Source organism: Vidua chalybeata, chromosome 1 (genome assembly GCF_026979565.1).
Source record: "Vidua chalybeata isolate OUT-0048 chromosome 1, bVidCha1 merged haplotype, whole genome shotgun sequence".
NCBI lineage: Eukaryota > Metazoa > Chordata > Aves > Passeriformes > Viduidae > Vidua > Vidua chalybeata.
In genome coordinates, this window is record NC_071530.1 from 95156306 (window position 1) to 95179395 (window position 23090).

The 23090-nt window shown below is 36.5% G+C and overlaps 1 protein-coding gene across 1 annotated transcript in view; it reads right to left on the minus strand.

The window, feature by feature from the left end:
- Nucleotides 1–23090, minus strand: part of ZNF407 (zinc finger protein 407) — a 335977-nt gene that overhangs the window by 264507 nt on the left and 48380 nt on the right.

The following is a 23090-nucleotide window of genomic DNA, read 5'->3' on the forward strand; positions in this document are numbered from 1 at the left end:
ATAAAATCAAGAACTATTTCTGCCATGTATCAAAGCGCCTGGTTACTATTAAGTTTTCACAAAGAAAATTAGTAGATTGAGCACTGACATATTCAATAAACCCAGGTTTCTTTTGTGGTCAGTTTTCTGGCAGTGAAACAAATCTTCAAAGACTATTAAAAAAAGTGTCAGCCAAAAGGAAAAAAAAAAAAACAACCAAACACCAAACAAGTGGTTAACTTGTAATATGTAATAATAAGGGGTTATATATATATATATATATATATTATATATATATATATATATATATATAAAACAGCAAAAAGCTAAAATTTGAATTTACAGATGTATATCAAAGGATTTTAATGCTGTCTCAGCTGTTAGGGCTGTGTGTGGACACAGTAATTTAACCAACAGCAGATACAGGGAAAGATAAAGCAGAAAAAGCCAGGCACACTAACACCAGAAAACTGACATTTACAGCCCTCCTGCACCCTCAGGAGAAATATGTCACTGAAAACTATGCAGGACTTACTTATATTATGGAATATTATATAATTCCATAGTGTGTTTTATTTGAATGTACATTTTTTTAATATCATCCTCCAAAATAGCAGAAAACAAAGCTCATTCTATCATTCACAGGCCAGGTATGGGGGATTTTTTTCTTCATGTTTCTCACCTGTTTCAGAAGACCAGATAGGACACTACATCATAGGAGCTACACATCCTTCTCTGTCCTGGAAGGTTAAAACAGTGGGATGTTTGGCTGAAGGTTAAAGTAGTTTTGAGACTGCACTCACAAGTAGTGCCTGCAGACTATGTTGCATTTTAGTTGGGTTTTTCTGTGTGTAATACTCAACAACGTGGAATAAAATCTAAGCAAAAGGGATTTTACTTTTTTTTTTTTTTTAATTTTCCTTTTTCTACTACCAGAAAGTATTTACCTTTATTAACATTTGCTTCTTTCCAGGCAGCTGATGCAATTAAAATCTGAATTAAATTTTGAACTGTGTACTATTTTCTCCAGCTTCTAACAGGCAAGAATATGTTCAAACATTCCTGGGTTACCTCATCTAGCAAGACCCAGTCAATGTGAATTGAAAGCGCAAGTAACAAAACAGGAGGCATTTAGCCTACATATAAAACTAAAATTATTCTTAGTTAATTATAAGCAAATCAAGATAAATTGTTAAGATTAGGAGATAAATACATGATGTTTTTAAATACGTCGAGTACTTCTCCTGCATGCAAGGCCTTCCATTCACCATGTGACCCTTGGGACAGGCAATGGATCAGGGGATGGCTGAGGGGTGCAAAGATGAGGGCAACTGGACTGGGTTGTGAGCCACAGCAAATCACATGGCAAAGTCAGGTTTGGTCCCTAAGCTCTGAAGTGCTTCAAAGGCTCCCTTTTACACCTTCTCAAAACGAAAAGATGATCATTACAAACCTTCTGTCCACATAAGTTCAGATCACAAACTAAATACCACTGCCAGTCTTCTGGAGACCACACAGGTCATGGAATTTCATCTTGCCAATTGCATTCTTTTATTGACATTAAGCAATATTTAGAAAACAAACAAATAAGGGTAATTATAGACTATTACTATCAAGATATCTTTTTCACAGAAAAAACATGACTGCCTCCAATTTTATTTGCTCCATCACACAGGCACACTATTAGCATAGAATCTTATAAATTCACTATCTTCCCTCATAAAATTTTGAATGCAGCGACACAGTAGACATCCAATCCAACCTTGTCAAATAACATGTCAAGATACAAAAGGTGTCTAGGGCCCAAAAGGTCACCGTTTTTATCTCCAGAGAGGATGAAAGGATATTTGCAATTAGTAAGCAAGAAGTACATTCTTTAAAGGAACTTCTACAGGCATCCATGCACTGGACAAGGATGTGAGAGAAGAAAATTTAAATGTGCTTTGACTTTACAATTATCTTTGCCTTCTACTGACCTAGTTTACCAAGTGGTTTTACATAGTTTTATCTTCACTGAGAAGCAGACATAAATAAATTATCCATCTCAATTTTGTTGGCATTTTGTTGACTTATGTATGAGATGATGAGATTTGCAATGATACACTCAGTGTTCTCTAGCATCCTGGGACAAGTGTTCTTCCAACTGTCTGAAAGTCACATGGAGCACATGGAGGGATCTACTCTGTGGAAATGTGTATCTGTATCTTCAAGGGACATGGTTCTGAGTTGTCAGTATATAAATGCTACTGTAGTCTAGATGTTCTTTGTTCAAAGTGCAGTCTCTTTAAGAGACTAGCAGAAAAGTCAATAGGAACAAAATATCCTGACATCAGTCCCAAAAATGCAGAAGAAATACTCCCAAGAGACAACCACCAAAATCATATAAAAAATTTAGGAGAAATGTGATAATATGCTTATTCTTTACAGTCAAATTAGACTTGCCTAATCTGGGGTCATATTTTCATATTTTAGGGGAAAACAAAAAAAAAAGTACTTTGAGACATATTAATTAGCATTTCTATGACCATGCTTTCAGTGAGATATGAAATATCACTGCATATGCCCAGGGTCAAACACACTGAATTGTCTTGGGTTGTGACACTGCATATCCACTGTACTCTGACATCCACGTTCAGAAGTCATCCATTGATTTTTTACTGTTTTTTTCACGGGGATCTATGCAAGTAGAGCACTCCACTTGAGTGGAGAAACTTGTAGCACTGAACATTATTCTGGAAATAAAATTAAATCTGCTACTGCCCAAAATCTTAAAAGCAAATTCTCCCAAATGTAAAAGATCAATGACACTGGAATCTCAAGGCTCATTACAATGGCTTTGTAATTAGCCTGCAAAAACCTCTCAGAAACTCTAAGTTGAATATTGTGCAGTTGAGTTTCTCTTCTATGAGGCAAATCCCTGAAACGAACAAATTAGTCACAAGGCCCTTAAGGCAGAAAAGTAAGGAAAGATTCTGTTCTCTCCAACTCTTAACACGAGGGACTTCCAAAGAAATTTAAACATTATAAATAGGCAATACTCTATCATACAATTCATAATTAGACAGTGGAACTAACTGCTACAAAATATCATTAAGGCTGGGGACTTAGCAAGGCTGGAAAAAGGATTAGACATTTATATGGTGTAACAAAAATATCCAGAGTTCTAATAATTTTCCAAGATCTATTAAATATCATGTTCCACAGTATAACCCAAACTCTAATCAAAGAACATGTAGTTTAGAATCATCATAGAATCACAGAACAGCTTGGGTTAGGGAGGAACCTTAAAGGTCAGCTCATCATACCCCCCTTCCATGGGCAGGGAACCTTCCACTAGACCAGGTTGCTCAGAGCCCCATCCAACCCAGCCTTGCAGTAGTTGCAGGGATGGGGCATCCACAACTCCTCTGGGTTCCAGTGCCTCACCTCCCTGACTAAAGAATTTCTTCCTGACATCTAATCTAAACCTGCCTCTTTCAGTTTAAAATCAAGCTTCTTGCATCTTCCTCTGAAACCTCCACTGTTGATCACTGGGTTGACCACATAGGATGGGTTAAAAAATCCAGTCTGTCATGGCAATTCCTTTGCAGCTTTAAACAAAATAAGCAAGTTGATCTGTAGTCTTTGGCTTAAAGCAGCTAATGATCATGGTGTGTGCAATCATAAGGATCTGGGAACTGAGGGGAATGGGAAGCCAAAGCTATCTGTACAAAGTGGACTGCAATTACAAGTTTAAGTGTCAAAACTACATTGCTCAATAGAATGGAAAGCAAAAAAAAAAAAAATCAAGCGTTTCTTCGGCTGTTGTGTTATAAGCCTCTTTAAAAAAAATTAAAAAGAAAGAAACCAAACCCATTAATAGTCAAACATGCAAGGGTAAAATACAATTGACCTCAGAACTGAGAAGACTGAGAAGACTGTTTAAGTTGAAAAGTTTTTTCTAGCACCACTTCTTCGCTCTTTCCTCCTCTGCAGGCAGCCCTGTCATATCGGTTCCTCTTTCCACAATGTAAACTGTCCTTGCTTCTCCCTGTCTCAGAGGATGTTGTAACTCTCTAAATCATGTGGCCTTCTTTGTGTTTTCCACATGCCTTGCCAGCTTCACAAGAGCCAGGCTGTGAGGGGCCCAAGACTGTCACTTCACAGAACAGCCAGATACCAGGTGGTTGCAGAAGGCAAAACTCTACAGTAGGAGTGGGATGTAAAAAAATCAAAAAGAGAATATCACTGTAGTCCAGATAACATAAAGCATCAGTCCACTCTTAAAAACACCAGGTCAAAAGGTTTGAAAAGAAGATATGCAATTAAAAATGCATAATTCCAAATCCATAAACACTAATCTCTGTGTGTTAATAAGCCTATCTGTAAAATATGAGATAAGGTTCTAATAAATGAAAAAAACACTACATTGATAGTTCCGATAAAACACAGGTCAAAAGACTGACTTTGCACGTAAATATTTGAACTACATACTGTAAGTAACATTTCAGCCTCTGCATGCAATTATTAAATATTAAGTAAATAGCTATGGATCATACGTACAAAGGTGAATGCAAAATGCAGCAATATTTAAATTAAGATCAAAATAAAAACAGCCCTTTGGTGTTCTGGTTTTCTTCTTCAGAGTGTGGTGGATAATAAATATCCAAGAGCCTTCCAAGGCCTCAGAACAGATTGGATCCGTTTCTTTACGTTTCCTTTTGTAATCCTGTCACAGAAGCAACGTATCAAAAGATACAACCTGCAATTTGGCGGCAAAGAGAAACACTGCACCTCCCTCCAGTCCTTGAAGATCTTTTTTTTTAGCCCCCAAAAAAGTAAAAAGGCAGATCTGATGACTTGCACTGCAGTGTTCAAATCAAGAATTTTATTACCCAATTCACCCTCCTCTACACTGAGAGCTTGGACTAATCTAGCAGGTCAGATACAGCAAGTAAACCACGGCATTTTCTCAAAATATTTTCAGAAAACAAAACAAGAGAAAAACCAAAACCAAAACCAAACAACCAACTCAGACAGTCCAACTAACGCCCTGTTTGAAAAGAAAAAGCTTGTTTGTATTTTTGCGTAGCTGAAGGTACTTGGTTTTGGATTTCTTGGTAAGTAAGAAAGTCAAAAGTCCTTGAATGAACTAGTACAGTGTAAGTAACATTCAGAACATTCTTAGTTGCCCCTTTTTTTTCCTTCTCTACAATTGATTAATTTCATGAAATAATGCCAATAATTTTTTATAAACTATAATCCAGTCTAAGAATAGACCCCTGTATAAATTGAATGCTGTAGTCACATATTTTGTGGGTAAATTAAGGATAAAACTGCTAGTTCCATGCTGTGCCAGATGAAAAGGAACTGTTTGAGTACTTTAGAGCATGCATATTTAGTAGGCTATCGAAATTATTTATAAAACTTTAAGGGAAAAAAAATTACTATTTAAAGAAAATAGTGCCACATTCAGTGAATAAGGAACAATAAGAAGAAATTCACATTTCATTCTCAGCTTTCCAGAGACTATGCAAATCACGTCTTCCTGAACAGTTTCCATATCTACAAAATGAAGGTAAAATTTACTAATTTGCTAAAATGCTAAAGAAACTGTACATGAAAAATTTTGACATATGAACTGAAAGTTCTTGACATAGGTACTGTACAGATTTGCTGAAATTCTGCAAAAATTCAAAATCTTGACAGTATGTTGAGCAGCATGGTATATTTATTGCATTCTATACATGTCAGCAACACATATATTCAGCTCCGTCTCATCATTTAGGAAAACCCCATGGAAATAAGGAAGGGAGCTGAAAAAGTATGCAGAGCCATAAAAGATTGCCCTGCAGTCAGACAGATATAGTTAACACAAAGCAAACCAAGTCTTTACTATCTTCAGCCATGCTTTAGACAGTCAGAGACACCCCAGTCATTAGAGAATGAAGCAGCGAGATGAAAGAGCTAAGTACCAAAGAAAAAGGCTGTAAAGTCTACAAAACAAAATGGGCATTTACTTTAGCATCAGAACATAAATAAGTAGTAATGTTTTAATAAATGATGTAGGTGTAGGGAGCCTCAGCAAGCAGCTCAGCAGTTCCATGTAATACCAGTACTGAGGTCTTCAGAGAGACTGGTCTACATGTTCTTACAGCACTGTGAAATGCAATTCACAATCCTTTTTGACAGCCTCAATTTAGACATACCCACCTTTACAGTAGGGACTGTACGCTACAAATAACTGTCACAACTTATTGAAAAGACCTCCTAAGAGAAACACAGAAGATATGCAAATGAAATTAAGAACAAAGGTTTGCCCTAAAAAATGAAATTCATTACTATATTTTCTGAAAGTGAGACACTATCTTCCAATGGACCTCAGTGGAAAGTCTCATTAACTCAGAAACTTGCCACTCGGAAATATTTCTATTGTTATTAATAATGAAAAAATACATTCAAAAAAATACTACAAAGCAAAGTCCTGTAGAAAATCATTAACCAAGTATTAAATAATATGGTCAAAACCATACATTTACATTTCAAGAAAGAATAAATATAAACTGATATATGGTATCAGATTTTACAATGAAAGCAGGAATATTCCTACTATTAGCTCTGAATCCAGAAGTTATTTCCCAGCTCTTTCAGTCATGCAGAAAAGGGCTTGCCCCTTCTCTGTATATCTAAGACACCTTGGATATTACTGGAGATGGAGCTATAGACCTTTACACTGATGAGTGTAGATGCACAGAAGATAGCCAGCATTCTTGTTTAATAGAACAGTTCTTACCAATCCTTTCTATTTCCTCTATTTGAACAATTGTCCATGGGGCTCTTTATCTGCTTCACAATCTGCCCAGAATATCTTTCTCCTCCAGTGAGCTGACACCTACTCTTCATTCACATGGATAGATGCAGCAGTTGCTCATTTCTGATTCTGAAAATGCTAAAATAGTTGGATTTTTTCCCAATTAGGTTGGGAAAGGAGAAACATATGAAAGGAGAATCTTTTTTCTACCAAGTATTATCAAGATGTTATTATCAAGATGTCTAGATAGGAATACCTTATCAGAAAAATACTATGAAGTGAGTAAAATTACATTAGGAGAACCAAAGAAAATAGAAACAAGAATGGATTGGTCCGCCCGTTTTCTAGAGGACAGACCATGAACACAATTCCAGCCTTGCCACTCTGGGTACTAGCAGACATGGCTAGAACCCATGGGAAAAGCAATTGGATAGAGGGGTAAGTAGGAAATATCTCTGCAGCTCAGTGCACTGGGCACAGTGCAGTCTTGTTTTCCAGGGCACACGTATGCATCTTCAAGAAGAGTTCAGTTCCATCTTCTCCATACTCCACATTTGGTGGTTGCAGACAGTCCTCTCTTCTTCAAGCTGAATGAGTCCAGCTCCCTCAGCTTCTCCTTTCACATCACTTGGGAAGCCTGAGGCTTGCTTGGGACTCACTTGGTGGCCCTCTGCCAAACTCACTATGATTCTGTTAAAGTCTTTCTTGCACTGTGGACTCCAGTGCTGGACACAATATTCCAGATGTGATCTCAAAATGACAGCCAGAGGGTAAGAATCACTTTCCACAACCTGATGGCTATGCTCTTGCCAACACAGCCCAGCATGCAAACAGCCCTCTTTGTTGCAAGGGCACACCGCAATCTTCAACCTGTTCTCAACCAAAAGCACAAGGCCTTTTCTGCAAAGCTGATTTCTATCAAGTCAGAGCCCATATGGTCCTGCTGTGTGAGTTTGTTTCATCCTAAACACGGAATTCTGCATTTGCCTTGCTTCATGTGATTTTATCAGCTCACTTGTCCATTCTGAGTAGGTCCCACTCAAAGGCAGCCCAGCCCCTCCAGTGCACTGACTGCCCCCAGAAAGTTGCTGTCATCCATGGACTTGCTAAGAATGCAACAAATCCATCTGCTAAATTGACAATGAAGCAGAGAAATCTAAAACACATGATAATCTAGAATGGCCATCTCCACCCTATTGCAGAAGAAGGAATACACAATGGCATTTTTTAATAGAATAAGAGTCTATCAGTCCCAAGTATTTGCTGCATCCTCATAAAACAGACTATGTTCTATTTACCAAACTTGACAGAAGGACTGACTTTATATGGATATCTTCTACATACCCACGTAAAGTGAAATCAGGGTGTTTTAAGATAATATGATGGATTGCAAACAACTGCAGTCCAGGAGCTGGGAGGATAAGTTTGCTTCCACCAATTTACTGATCAAAACCTCTTAAAATTGCTGGAGCTTATTTGCCAATACTTGAGGGGAAAAAACTACCAACAAGCTGTTCCTGCAAGAAGCATCTTTCAACGTGAATACCCATCTGGCAAAATGCATTGCTGTTAATGTTCAGGAGAGTTTGTTACAATTTCTTACAGATCCTAACCATCTTTGACCATCTTTGACTTTTGATTTACCTCAATAAGAGAATAACAAGGTATTTTTGCCCTTAATAGGAACTGAACTGAATCTGAATCCTGAATTTCTCTTTTAGAATATGATATGGCCTTAAGAAGTGGAAAGATTTAAAGATGTTATGCCTCCAAGAACTCTATGTTCATACTGAGACAAGAAACATCAGTGAGCTACACAAAATAGATTTTAATGCCAAATCAATCTCACCAAGAGTGATGTAAAAAGAGTTGCATGACCAATGCATTTTCTTTGGAATTATTCCAACAGAGGAAACAAGAGGAAAGTGAAAAAGCCAATTTCTACCCACAAGATTTTTCCAGTCATTTCCTACAAAATCTTTCTCTACACAGAAACAAATCCAGCCTACGGCACTACGACAAGTGACAGTCAACTAGCAAAGGGGGGCCGTTTTTAAAATGCCAAAGATGAGCTATCAAGCCTAGTAGCTAGAGATTGACTGAAGAAAAATGTCCATGGTTCTGATCAATACTGCTTGCAAATTCTGTGTTTGATTGACAAGGAGAAAGGGAAGGCAAAGGAGGACAGCTCATGGTCTCAAGTTCCCGAGGGAGGGGAACAACAGCTTAGTTACACATCTGTAATCAGTCACTGTGGGGAGAGAGGGTGAAGGCCATGGTATCCAGCTTGCCTGCCTTCCAGCACACGATAGCTGTCTCAGTTTGAAGGCTATTTGTCTAGGGACCCCACAGGCAATGGCAAGACCTGGCTTCTCTGATCCATTCTCTGCCCATGACTAAAAGAAGTTCTTGCTCTGTCCTACCTTTGGAAAGGATCCACATTTCTTCCCTGGCTTTGTATTATCCCTTTAGTACCTAATTGAAATACTTTAGGCATAGGATTAAAGATAATAGTCAAAAATCATTTACTCTTTGCTGCTTCTCCTGGAAACTTTATATTGGGCACCTGAGTGGGGAAGAAAAGGCAACAGGACAAAGAGATTTCAGTAATACAATCAAGAAACAAAAGGATCACCGAATACCAGATACATTATTAGAATCCAAAACCCTGAATGGACCTGGAGGCAAGCCACCAGTCTCTCCAAGAGAGCGGTGGTGAGTCACCAAAAGGCTTATATTCCTTCTGCCTACATTCTATGTGCATCTCCTTTTCCTAATTTCTGGCTAAATATCTTCTGCTGCCTGTAATGAGTACAATTTCTGTTCCTATAAAGCACAAACACTTCTTAGACTAGGCTATCAGCAACCTGTAACAGGCAGATATCTCAGCGTCTGGAAGACTGTGCTTTTAAAGATCTGACAAGGAATAATATCTGAACTTAGGTGGTAATTAAACTGTCTGAGCAATGCTAAGAACAGATACATTATCTTTTAATATCAGAAATGAAGCACTATTAGAGAACACAAAAGCACCTCTCCACACAGGAAATATACAAAATGGATCCTTCTCTTGCTGCTGGGAGCTCCAGAGATATTCATATGTTTGATCATATATTTGACATCACACTATTGCTCCTACTGACTACTGCCAGCTTTCCTGGGCAATAATGCTTGTATAAATTCAAATCTCTCATGCAATTTTAAATGACTTTCTGAAAAAAAAAATACTGCTATTGGCCATTTATTATAAAATGATTCATTGTAATATTTTTGAATGCTACATTGAGTGTTTATTCTGGGGAGATGGCAGGGAAAAAAAACCAAGAGACTTAAAACTGAACTAAGTAGACTACTGTGCTAATTGGAGGGTGGGGGGAGAGGGAAGGGGGAAAAAGGGGAAAGCAGAGGAAAAAGAAGCTCAAAAGAAGTCCCAAGAAATCCACCAAATTAAAAAGTTACATTTTATGTTCTGTGTCTTAAGAGATTACAGGGCTACAAGTTATAACAAAGAATCAAAATCATCTGTAGAACCATCATTCTCTGTCACACGCAATATTTTCATGATTAGTGAACACAAAACATTTAAGAGAGAAATTTAGAAAGCTGTACAAGAAATACAAATATATTTGAGAGGAACAGAGACCAAAGAATTAGACTCTTTGAAATACCCAGTGATGTCATAAAAGTAGATGAAGCCTGTAAATGCTAGCTCTGTAACTGATGCTCAAAATGTTTCAGTACCTGGTATTACACTATTTGTATATTTTCTTGCTGCCAATTTAATTCTTAACTGTATTTTATATCTGAATCAGAGATCACACCTCCATATCTGCTGACTCAAGGAGCTTTGGAGTACATTTTTGGTACTTTTCCAGATCTCTCATAAATCCATTTAAATCAACCTAAGGCTTTCTAGAAATCATTATTTCCCATATTTTTCCCAAACTTCATTGTACAGTACAAATAATACACCATCATGGGAAACAGACAAAATCTTTTCTTCCTGCTGGGAGCCCAAGATACAGGCACACTTCTGGTTGTGCATTCAGCATGTGCACAGCCACTTCTACTGACAAACTCAATGATCCTTTATGCTCCACAGCTATTGTTTTTTCTTTAGATCTCTTACCAACAAAATAATTGCACATATTGCAAACATCTTCACTCCAACAAAATAAATTCTTACTCATATAAAAATCTACTGACAGAAAATATCTAAGTATTCTGACACATTAACTGTGACCAGAGTAAAAACTAGAGAACTGCCCACAGAAGATCACCTTCTGCTGCCCACTTTTCTAACTGAATAATTAGCTCGAAAGTGGTAGACAACCATGGTTCAAGCCCTAATGATTCCTGGTTTGTATCTTACAGCATCTTCTGTTTCCTCTATAAAACAAAGCCAGACCCAAAATCTCTGTAAGAACTGTCAGAAGCTGAATATGAAATAGCACATGGGCAGTAAAGTATACAAATTAGAAAGCACCAAACCCAATACTCTTTGGGTCAAATTACAACGACTTCAAGGATGGCTAGCAGGTTAGATGATCACAGCATTTCTTTCAGCTTTGAGTCTATGAATTTGTGCCTATTCCTGCCTATTTCTATAAACATACTATGATCTTAAGTTACAAGTAGCACACACTATTTCCCCCCATCTGCCCTACACAAGAGACACAGCAATCTAGGAGCAAAGGAGACTGCCAGCAGCAGAATTCGTACATCATTTACTGCAAAAACTGGAAGCGCTCATTCAAGTTAAAAAAGAAATTTTTAAAAATGTTGCTGATAATTCACAGCCCTGCCCCTGCCTCTCAGGGGCCATCTTCCACCCAACACTTTTTCTTTCATCTTGAAATTTATATAGCCAAAACCAAAATCCTGATTTTTCTTTTGAAGTTCTACCTTCTGTTTTACCACCAGTCTCTGCTACTTATGGATTTCATTACTCACAGTCAAGTTCTTTCACTGGGAATTGGTTCTTACTCCTTTTTCTTTTTACCCTACAGCAGCAGCTAAGAGCTACATATTTTAATTCTCAAAAACAGCACACATATACAAATGATACAATAGGAAATAGGTGATTAAATCATTCATTTTTTGAAGTTGGCATCTCTCATTTTAGCCTACCACCTTCAGTGGGGCTAAGAATCATGTCTTATACTGTTGTATCAGTTAAGTGGAAAACAGTTTTAATAAGAAGTTTGGCTACCATCATAATGCATCTATTTCATATATGATTAAGCCTGGAATTAGTGAGAACTATAATAACTGGTACTATTATTCTGAAATGTCCTAATAACTTTCCAGATGCCACTTGTTATCAGATCCTGTTCAGTGGAACTTAATATTGTAAGCATCTCCCAGAGAAAGAACAGAGGTCACTGACTGATGCCTGGTTCATCAAGGGTGTTGAAAGCCTTTGGTACCTTCCGTTATTCAAGAAATGATCTCTTCTTCTTTTGCTATAGGAAGTCAATGCATGCTCTAATAAATGTAGGTAAACTAAGAGCCAAAACTTGAGCAGGAAACACAGTTAGCTCAATATAAGTCATCACTGACAAACAGAAAACATGCAGAAACCCAGGCTTAAAAGAAAATCATCTGAGCCTCATGGCATAACAACCTGCATTTTTTCCTACTAAGTTAAATCCTATTTTTTTGAGTATTGATCTGTGATATGATCAAGCAAACAGGAAAAAAAAAGCCTCTGGAGCAAGTGGAAATATGTGAAACTCTTACAAAATGTTCAAAAATAAACCTTCATGTGTGACCACAAAGAGTTTGTTACCTTTAAGCACAGGGAACATCTGTCTGTCTTCCACAAACAACACAAGGATGTAGACATTACAGAAATACAGTTGCATTTCACCTGGCAGTTTGATGCAGCGTACTTGCACATGACAACACATTGATTTTACTTCTACCTCCATGCAGACATCTACGTAAAGAAATCCATTAGGCAGACAGTTTTCATCTCTATTGACTGACAGAGTGACAATCGAATACTTTTCACCTTCCAAACTGACTGACAGCTAGACACTTAAACAAGCCTTCAAGTTGCAATAATAGTATGAAACACTTTCAATTACCTGAATCAAACAAATCCATGATCCCACTAGTTGAATGTATTTTTCTGTCTGCTGCTATGCCTGGCTTGGTTTACAGTGTTGTTTGGGCAATTCAGACCCCTAACAACAATGCTGCAAACAAACAGCAGCCCAGGGCTTCTAAACAATGAATTATACCTCAAGTAGTTTTGCTATACACATCTTTGTGACCAAAAAGAATAAATACAGCCAGCCTTTGGAATCACTTTCTTTTTAGCCTAGCAATGAAGCAAATCTCTTAAACTTAAAAAAAGAAAATGCATGGGAAATAGCTACATCATTAGATAAGTGTCTTTCTAATACTAATAAATGTTAAATGCCAGCCTGTCTTTAAAAGGTGAACATTTGTTGTGGTTTTTTAGTAAGTGAATCAGTAACAAACAGTATTTTAACTCTGGGGCTAAATATATGAACAATTTAGCCAGTTTTCTAATTCAAATTACAGGTATTTTTCTAAGTAATTCAAATCTTAATGAATTAAATTCTTCCCATTAAAATCTGAATTTATTTAGGGCATATTAATGAACAACTGAATTTGACAGAGACACAACAAATCCATTTTTTCAGATACGACAGCTCAAAAGCAATCAAAACCATATATATTTGCATCTTACAAATTCTAGAATGAATAACTAAGGTTGAAAGTATCTAATGTTCTGTAGACATCAATATGTGTTGCTGCAAGACATTCAGCATGATCAGACTGAAATATCTAAATGAACATGCTTATGAGTTAAACATATACACTGCATAACAGGCAAACAAGTAGGATCAGGGTGCGCTCTAATGTACTGTAATTGGGTTGACAGAAATAAAAGGAAAAGTCAGAGTCCATCAAGAACTGTTCAGTAAAAAACACACAAAAAGCAAAAGATTGTCTTTACAATTGAATAGTTGCATCAAAAATGGTCAAAGCATTTTAAAAGACATAGTTTTATGTTCTGAGAAAACAAGAACTGAAAATAAACCACGTTTCCATATATTTCCCTTATAAAAACTGGCTTTTAAGCCATGTTATGTCTAAGGAGGTTGAGTGCAGCTACTAACTTTTCCCCTCCCTCTCTATGCACTGCTTGTTTTGTTTGGAATACAGACAGGTAACAGACAATCTTTACAAAAACCTACTGCTGCTTTGCAAGCACCATCACAGCTTAAATGTACACAACAATAACAACTGAAAATACTTTTTTTTTTTTTTGCAAACAATGAACAAATCTTAAAATATATTAAAAACAAACAGCAAAAACAACAACCCCCAAACAAGCAAACAAAAGAACTTCAGTCAACCCCCCTAGTCCCCACCCTATGAATTCAGCAAATAAGTTTACACTAAATCCACAGTATTTGAAATCACATATGGCATTCTGTTGCTATTTTGAAAATAATATTTTTAAATAGTTTGAAAATAATGTCACAACACCAGTTTTACAGTATTAATAATTTAAAGAACATGTAAGAATATGTTTTATCAGTTTGACTCTTAGAAATAAATTAAATAAGGAGCAAGAAAGCAATTACTTGAAAATTATAATACTCTTTTAAGGTTACTGTGCTTAGTGTTTCTTCTTTTTTTTTTTAATCAGTCAATACTATTTGAAGGCATCAATATAGAATTTACTGTGCACACAACATAAAATGAGTCTTTCAGAAGAGACTTGCTGTTGCCCACTATACAGCAAATTGATTTTCTGAAAAGGAATGCAGCCTGTACTTAACCTAACAGTGTAACCTTGTTGTACTACATGAAAAGGGATCATGCATATTGATTTCTTTATTACAATTCCTCTTGTGATCAGTAAACATTTGTAAACCCTTCTTCTTGGGAAAAAATAATTCTACTTTGAAATTAGCAAATAAAAACAGGCTTCCGTTTTCAATTCTGAAACTGTCCTCTCTACGGGACGACAGATGCCAGAACATTCTTGTTTTCTATGCCTGTATTTTAGGGGTACATTTTTTTCCAAGTTGCAGAAAGCAAGCAAACCAGAATTGAGGCCACTGAAAAATGCCTGCTTTTGTTAAACTTAGGAAGTTTTCCCCTAAAAAAAAAAAATAAAAAGGTTATTTTCTTGATGTACATATTTACTATCCTTTAAAAATAATGGTTTGCATAGAAAAAGAGCGAAACAGAAAAAACAGAGGCACTAACAGAGGGGGAAAAGTGCAAGACTCCGTGCAGTATCTATCCTGATACGACTAAACTAGAACAGTAACAGAACACACATTTTCTACTGCTTTCTTTGAACACAATTAAACTTCAGAGTCTGTTAAGATGTAGTTTCTGGAATCGATGCAAGCAATTAAAAAATTTCAACCAGAATGTTTTGTGAGGCGTAATTACTATAAGGTCACTAGATATTATTTGGAGTCAGTTTAGTTTATCACATTACGACATGACAGGACATGAGGCAAAAATTATAAATTCCTTCCCTAAATCTGTCCTTTTCTGATTTAGATGGATGAAGAATAATTAACTCTTAATTATTCAGATGACTTCAAGGCAGTTTCAGGATTCAGTAAAGAATGCAGTCATTTTAACCAAGGAAAGCAGTCTCCTATCATTTATCAAATCTTGCAACTTGACCAATGATGAATAAAAAAAATCTATGTTTACCCATAGCCCTAACTGCTACCTTAGAGGTTGTTAAGCAACAAAATTTCCTTTAAATTCTACCATATGCAAATTATCAGATGCAATTTGCATTTTAAAGTATTTAACTCTACATATTTATTGGATTTTGAGGCCATGCTGATCATTGATTTATGTGCTTCTGGCAATCATATTTCCATATTTGTATGATTTTGATGACAGTAATAATTCAAATATGCAGAAAGTTGTTCTTTGAACAATATCTTTAATTACGTCCTCAAAGCATCATTGTTTTGCCTGGTGTCCTGACAAAAATTGTTTGAAATGAGAAATGGCATTATGATCCAAAATGCACAGAAGTACATTTGTCCTTTGCTGTCGAGTACCAAATGCACAGAAATGACTTTTCATGTTAACCAATCCTAAGCCCTAACCAGTTTGCAAAGCCCAGCAACCTTGCACGTAAATACTTTATTAATTCTGACACACTTTCACGACAAATTCAATCACAGTTCATAAGATTTCTGTTCAAAATGCAAAACCTGCCCCATTTACTTTGCCGCTAACTCAGAAAGTTTTTCTGCCACATTTTTTTATTAGAGTTGTCACAAATTATGTGCACTCTTATGAAAGCTATCAAGAACTGTAATCATTAAAAGATCCACAAATATTTTGCCCATTTACTTCTCAAACACAACCATCAACCATGTCTTCTGTCACCACTATCAGAACAGTTTGTTTTAATACAAGTTTGGTCACTGGAACACATGTATAAACTTTTTAGAATAATTGTTCACTCATGTACAAATATACAAGAGTAATGCATTAGCCTACACGATGAACTTGTGTTTTAGTTAAGCATTCCTATTTATACTAATGTTCATTTAAATATTGTGCAAAAGTCAAATATTATCAGAATAATATAACATTTTATTTTAGTGTGGCATAGATTTACTAGTTTGCTGTTTCCGTAAGTAGTGTTCTACATAATACTCTTGCTGCCTTGTTCGGGGACAATCTAATATTTAAAATAAAATAAACAACAGACCCTTTTTCAAGTTATATATAATTTAAAAAGACTCTGTTTCTTTTAAAAAATGCATAAGTAGTTCCATAAATAGAGTAGAAATTAACCTAAATTTATCAACATTTTTCCATCTGTAAAACACACAATATTAAATTCTTATGAAATCATTAGGCATACAGTTTGCTTATTCAGAACCAAAACATACTGCAGCATAAATGGGTGGTTTGCTCTCTGAATTTTTTTAAAATATGATTTACAAAAAGAACCTCCTTTGTATATTCCAGCCTGCCAGAGAGGCAAAAGCAATAACAAAGGTATGTAGCAACTATGATGCTCGTTAAAAAGTGAAAGCAAAGCCAAAGTGGAAACCCTCTACTTTCCACAACAGTGGCATATTTTTTGGCCTGAAATATCTCAAAACAATAGTTTTTCTTCAGAAAGAGTTGAATATTTTATTTATGGATGTTGAACACAAATTTAGTGCACACTATAACTGTATAAAGCTCTGCTTTATTTTTTATGAGAGCACCCCAGGCAAGCAAACATATAATGTAGACCTGATGTCAGCCACCCTGGTATTCTTGTTACGATTTTTTTTTTAATTCCCCAGGTTGAAGGAAAGAATTCACAAGCTTGTTCTATCTACTACTTCTGTCATTTAAATATAAGCTCCTCAGATCAGTAAATAAAAGGAAATGGGTGTAATTTTGTTTCTGTCATTCTTTAAAGAGATTTGTTGGTATTTAATACTGAATCAACTCGCCAAAATACCAAAATGCATTTTAAAGGCAGTTGCACTTTTACTGTGATTCTTGAGCCACTGTAATGTAAATATCTCATCTCTTTCCAAGCAAGCACAATGTTGGTGAAATACATGACATTTGCTGACCAACCTTTAAGAAAATAATTAGATAAAGACAAGCTGCTGTTTTTCACCCCCTATCAGATTAAAAATGTTTACCTGTTTAGGAGACAGGTATGCGGCACTTACTATACAAATTATACAAGTAAGTTGATGATTAACTAAATGTGTTAGCAGTATTACGAGTAAACACAAAATCTAAGCAAAAATAATTCATGTCTGCTTACAAAAGGGTTCCACGTCTTATCTTTAAATCCTTCTAAAGATCACAGAGACAAACACCTTTGTAATGTTTGAGTCTATTTACAACACACCAGTGCTGCAGCTGGGGGTGAAGTTAAACCAGCTTTTTCACAGGCAAAGTGGAAAAATGAATCGGAGCCTCTCCCTCCGACACTCCCTAGCGGCTGAGCGCGGAGGGGCACCGGCCCCGGCCCCGCGGCCGCGTAAGGCTTGCGAGGCGAGAGAGGCAGAGCCGGGAACAGCAGGCGCCAGCCCGGCATCCAGCCCGGCGTGTGACAGCCCCGTGCCCCTGCGCCCCGGCACTCCCGAGGCAGTGAGGACAGGATTGCCGAGTCCTGATGCTCTGTGTCTCGCCGTTCTCCCATTTAAGCTAAACTTTTCACATCTGTGCACACGTGTGTGTGTGTGTGCATGCATGTTCGTGTGTGAGTAAATCATCTAAAGGTTAAGGAAAAGACACACAACAATTCAGATGAAATTAAATTCCAGAAAGGAGGGAGGAAAAATAATGTCCACTTCACTGTGACCAGTGAATCGTTTGTGGAAATGCTTAATCTAGGAAGCATACTACACAAAAACAACACGGAATACACTTAATAAATCCCTACATTCTTCCTTAACAATTAGGTAAACAAATTCTGAAGGGGTTTCCAAGAAATTCAGGTATGTGATTAGACACAAGCTTGCATGACCAGAAATACATTCTAGCAAACACTGGTTAGTATCTCACAGTCCATTCTTAGAAACACAATTGATACCTTAGTAATTTTTCTCCTTTTCCACCCCCTCTGCCCCTCTTTCTTTCCTTCCTGCAGCCCATTAAAGTGCTCCAGGGACTTATTATTGTGCATCCCTTGTCCTGACCATAATTGCCCTCCAGGTACAATCCTTTTCATGACTGAGATGTCCTAAACACAGCCAGGTGCTCTCTGGGGCAGCCAGTGCGTTTACACAGCGTGAGGATCGAGTGCTGGACATGTCCCAGTTCCACAAACACCAGAGGGGACAGAGCTAACACTGTTTACCCTATTAAAATCTGTGATTCTTGATGAACTTCTGGTATATGCTCTCAAGAAGGGGTCAAATGCATTTTCCTCTCAGAGGACAAACTCGTTTAATGAATCATGTGGCTATAATAAAAATCTAAACATAGAAGAAAGCTGAGATGTAACACATAATCCAAAATACTCCATTTTAGAACTTAAGAATAACACAGCATCCATTTATTTTCTAGAATATTCAAGACAGTATTAGACTGTAAAACTATTTTGTAAACACATTAAATTTTGGCCTTTAAGACTACAACATTGTAACTAAATGGGTAAATGAAAAATATTTTAGTTACAGCTAAGGCCTCTCAATATATTTCAAGGATAATGAATGAATCCCTAAATCGATACCATAAAATATAAAGAATTTATAAATAATTAAGACATTTATCTTCATGGTAGAGAATAAAGTTATTGTATGTAGTTTAGATATGAAAATGAAATTCCTGTATAAAACTGGTACCATTTTTATCATTTGTAGAGCTCAGTAGCACTGCTTATTAATAATAGATTAAGCAGTTGTAGCCAGCTATATAAATTGGCAGTTGATTGCAAAGGGACCTAAAATTGCAATAGCACAGCATAGCAGTTAATGCAAAAAATGGCCCTTTCATTTGTAAAATAACAAAAACCTGCACCTTAAATTGCTGTGCTCAGCTTGTAGCTGTTGTAAGGCAAAAATGAAAGGATTAGGATAAAATTAAAGCGATATGGTAGTAGCATTTCCCAGCAAATATGATTACAAATTAAAGTCAGTTTCAACACTTCCTTCTCATTGAAAATTAAAGCAAAATATTCACTAGTTTACGTGGCAAATTCAGAATCACTCGATGTGAGAAAGTCAAAAGGCATACCTAATATTTCAGTGTTGCACTGTGAACTACTTCATACAGTACAAATGAGTAATGTACCTTTGAAAGAATTCCACTCTGCAAACTGCTAATGAGTACCTTTTCAGAAGCAAGCTGCTTTTCCAGGGGCTTAAAAGAAATTCCTTTGTATCAACTTAGTTGTATGCAAATTAGGTTTAAAAAAAGAAAGACCTGGATGGGAACTGAGAGCAATGAAACACCGCAATGTACAACACAGACGAAATGCGAAGGTAAACATACTTTTGTATGTGTTAGTCACTGCTTCATGCTTAGGACTGAAAAGGCTTACTAGAAAATAGCTGCTTCTATGAAAGCTAACGTCAACTTGGCAAAAGCACGTGCTAAATGGCCAGTTTCCATTTAAAATGCCTAAACCCAGGAACAAAATTAAAATAACATCAAGACTCTGGAAGGATCCACTTTTATAAAAGTAACATGCAGCTTCTCAGCAATTGAGTTTCCTCAGTCTTCCAATCAGGCACAATTAGAAATACCAGAAAACTGCAAGAAATGGGAGAGTCACTTATAACATAAAACCTCAACCAACAGGAAGAAAAATATAACATTTTGCTGCAGTTTGAAAAAGGTGTACATAGAAAAATAGTGAATAGTGCATGACTAAGCATATGAAATAAGAAAAATGTACAGGTCAACTCATTTATAGTAATTCAACCTTCATCTTCTGATTTACTTACTGTAAAAAATCTATTATAACCACAATTTGGTAGTGAACTGTAGCCATCTACTGGAATGAACAGATAAAGCAAATGTTTAAGACAATGTTCTTCCCCGGGAATTCAGTTTGCTCTGACTGCTCTAGTACATGCCAGAAAAATGAACAGTGTTAGATGCTATTAATACTGGAAAAGGAATACCTCTCCAAGCCAGTGCAGGCTAAACAATGTCAAAAATACGCTCACTCATTTGGCAAGCACATTTAGAAAAAAATGCAATATTTCTTACAATAGAAATGCATAGATTGTTTGCTCTAAATGGTGAAATTTTATCTTACAATCACCGAGTTTACATTTTCAACAGCATTTAATAGCAAATATTTTGGGTGAAACAAAGTACTACTTATTGAATATTAATTTTAGAGCAAATTAAATATCTTCAGCAATTATTATTATTATGGGACAGTGTGTTTCATTAATCACCATCAACATGTAACATAGTACTAATAGCTTAGCTTTATTTTAAAAACAAAAAAAGATAAAAGATCAACCCATGCTGAAGTCTGCTGCTGTTCTGAAACACAAGAGCTTATCCCAATACTTATGGCAATATTCTGTGTAAAGGAACTCTGGTTACATTTAACTCTTATAAGATAAGGATTAATATTCCTAGAGGAATTAATTCCTAGAGGAATTAATTCAACCTATGTTCAGCTTTTAAGTACATCTTCTAAGACATCTCAAATCCTATCAGGAAAGGAATGTATGTTGAAGGGATAGGAGGGACCTGTAGTGGAGGGAAAACAACCTGCAGAAAGAGATGATAGCATTTGTTAGAGGTAACTCTTAGAAGACTGAGCAAGGTTTCCACTTGGGCTCAGAGGAAGGGACTTAGTGGGAAAATATATCCACTTCTTCCAGAGGTAATTTCATCGACAAGCACCATGGTGATGCGTCCTTACACCTCCAAGGGCCATGACCATGGCTGCAATAACATCACTGCTCACAGTCTGCTCCCATCACTACTTAGAGTGTGCTCACGACAAGTAGTGCAGGGCCCAGGGATGGTAATTCAGGGCCAAGCTGAAGGTATCCAGGTATGTTATCAGATGTAAAGATGCTGATAAAGTTGCAAAGTGTGGAAAGGGGAAACCAGCCTCAAAAAGACACTGCTGTCCCACTCTTGATGCAGTTTTTGGACAATTTAATTGTCATTATAAGGAGACTCACAGGCTACACCATCAGAATACATTGCCCTCTGTCCTCCAGGCATTTTGGCCCTATAAAAGCAACATCAGTCTCTTCCCGGCAATTCAAGTGTCCTAAGGCACTCAGTCCATATTATGTATAAATACAGAAGAAATACATTTCCTGTTGCATTTGGGCCCTAGAACAGACATGAGAGATTTCTTAAGATTTAATGCCTGCCTTGAGTAAAACTAGCCCATCAAAATAAGATACAATTTTTAATCAATATAGAAGAAGGGTAATCCAAGAAGACTGGAAGCATAATGGTCTATATTTTTAACCTTATGTGGTGCTTCTGCAACTGTTTCCTGAAGAAGGGGTCAAAAACAGCTGGGAAGAGAAGTGAAGGATACTGACAGCATTCAAAGAACAACACAGAATGTACACACACACACAATCACATGTACAGAGTATGCCTTACAAAATGGGAGAATGACTAGAAAATCTTTATCCATGATTAACCCCTATATAACTCAGCCTCTATGGCTCAGAGGAGGCCAGCACAATGTAAAGCAAAAATTATTACACAGAACAGGTCAGCAGATCTCTGCAGTCAGAAGGACAGTAAGATCTCCTCAACTATGCCTGAAATTTCACAAATACATTTGAAGATCTGCTCCATTGTATTTATTAAGAGACTAGCAAAGCCAGGCTCAAAAATCAAATGCTCTTCTCAAAAAAATCCATTATTTAAGCTTTGTAACCTGAGAAGAACAGCAACATTCAATAATTAAAAAAAAAAAAAAAACCACCAAAACAAAAACCCCAGAAATCACTGCCTAATAAAGTGAAATGTAACTAAACAATTTTAAATGGGAAACAACATCTTGGCAAGTCACTTCTTTCTGAAAGGCCATTGATGAAATAAATTAGTTAGGGTATAAACAATAAAACTTACACTTAGCAAATTCAGACACATTCAACTCTTTGCATTGATAGGTTCACTTTGACAAAACTATTTTTTCTGGAGCAAATGGGGAGAAATTCCTAAGAACTATCCCACCAGGTAGAATTGGTAGTGAGCAGATGGGGCAGTGACATCTTTAACCATCACCATTAAGTCTCAAAAAGAATAAACATACACATGGTTCAAAGTATAAACCAACCGTCTGTCATCATCAGAAGCTGAGAAAAAGGGAAAAAAAAAAGAAAAAAAAAACACCAAAAAAACAAACCCAGAAAAACTCAGCCCTGCACCTCACACTATTAGGGAAGTGTACTCAGTTACTGTTCAGTACAACCCTTCTTACAGCTCTTCCAAAATAATTGGTACATCAAGATCTGAAGGTTTTAGCTGTTATAGTAAAACAAGATGCATTGATTGCTGGATTCACCCTATGTTGATAAAAATATTCTGAATCTGTTGGTGATATGAATTCAGAATTTCTTGTAATATAAGCTACTATTCGATGTATTGTATTAAAAAAAAAAAGAGAAAAGGAAAATAAAAAAAACCTGTCAAAAGCACAAAACAAAATTCCTGAATCAGGTCAATGCAAGGCATAAGTTTAAGATACAGCAATGATAAATAACTGCAGCTCTGCAGAGACATGAACATTTCCGTATAGCATTTTGGATACTATACTTGTAGGTAGAACAGCTTTTTCTTTTATTTTTTCCCTTCATTCTCCCAAATCACTATCAGC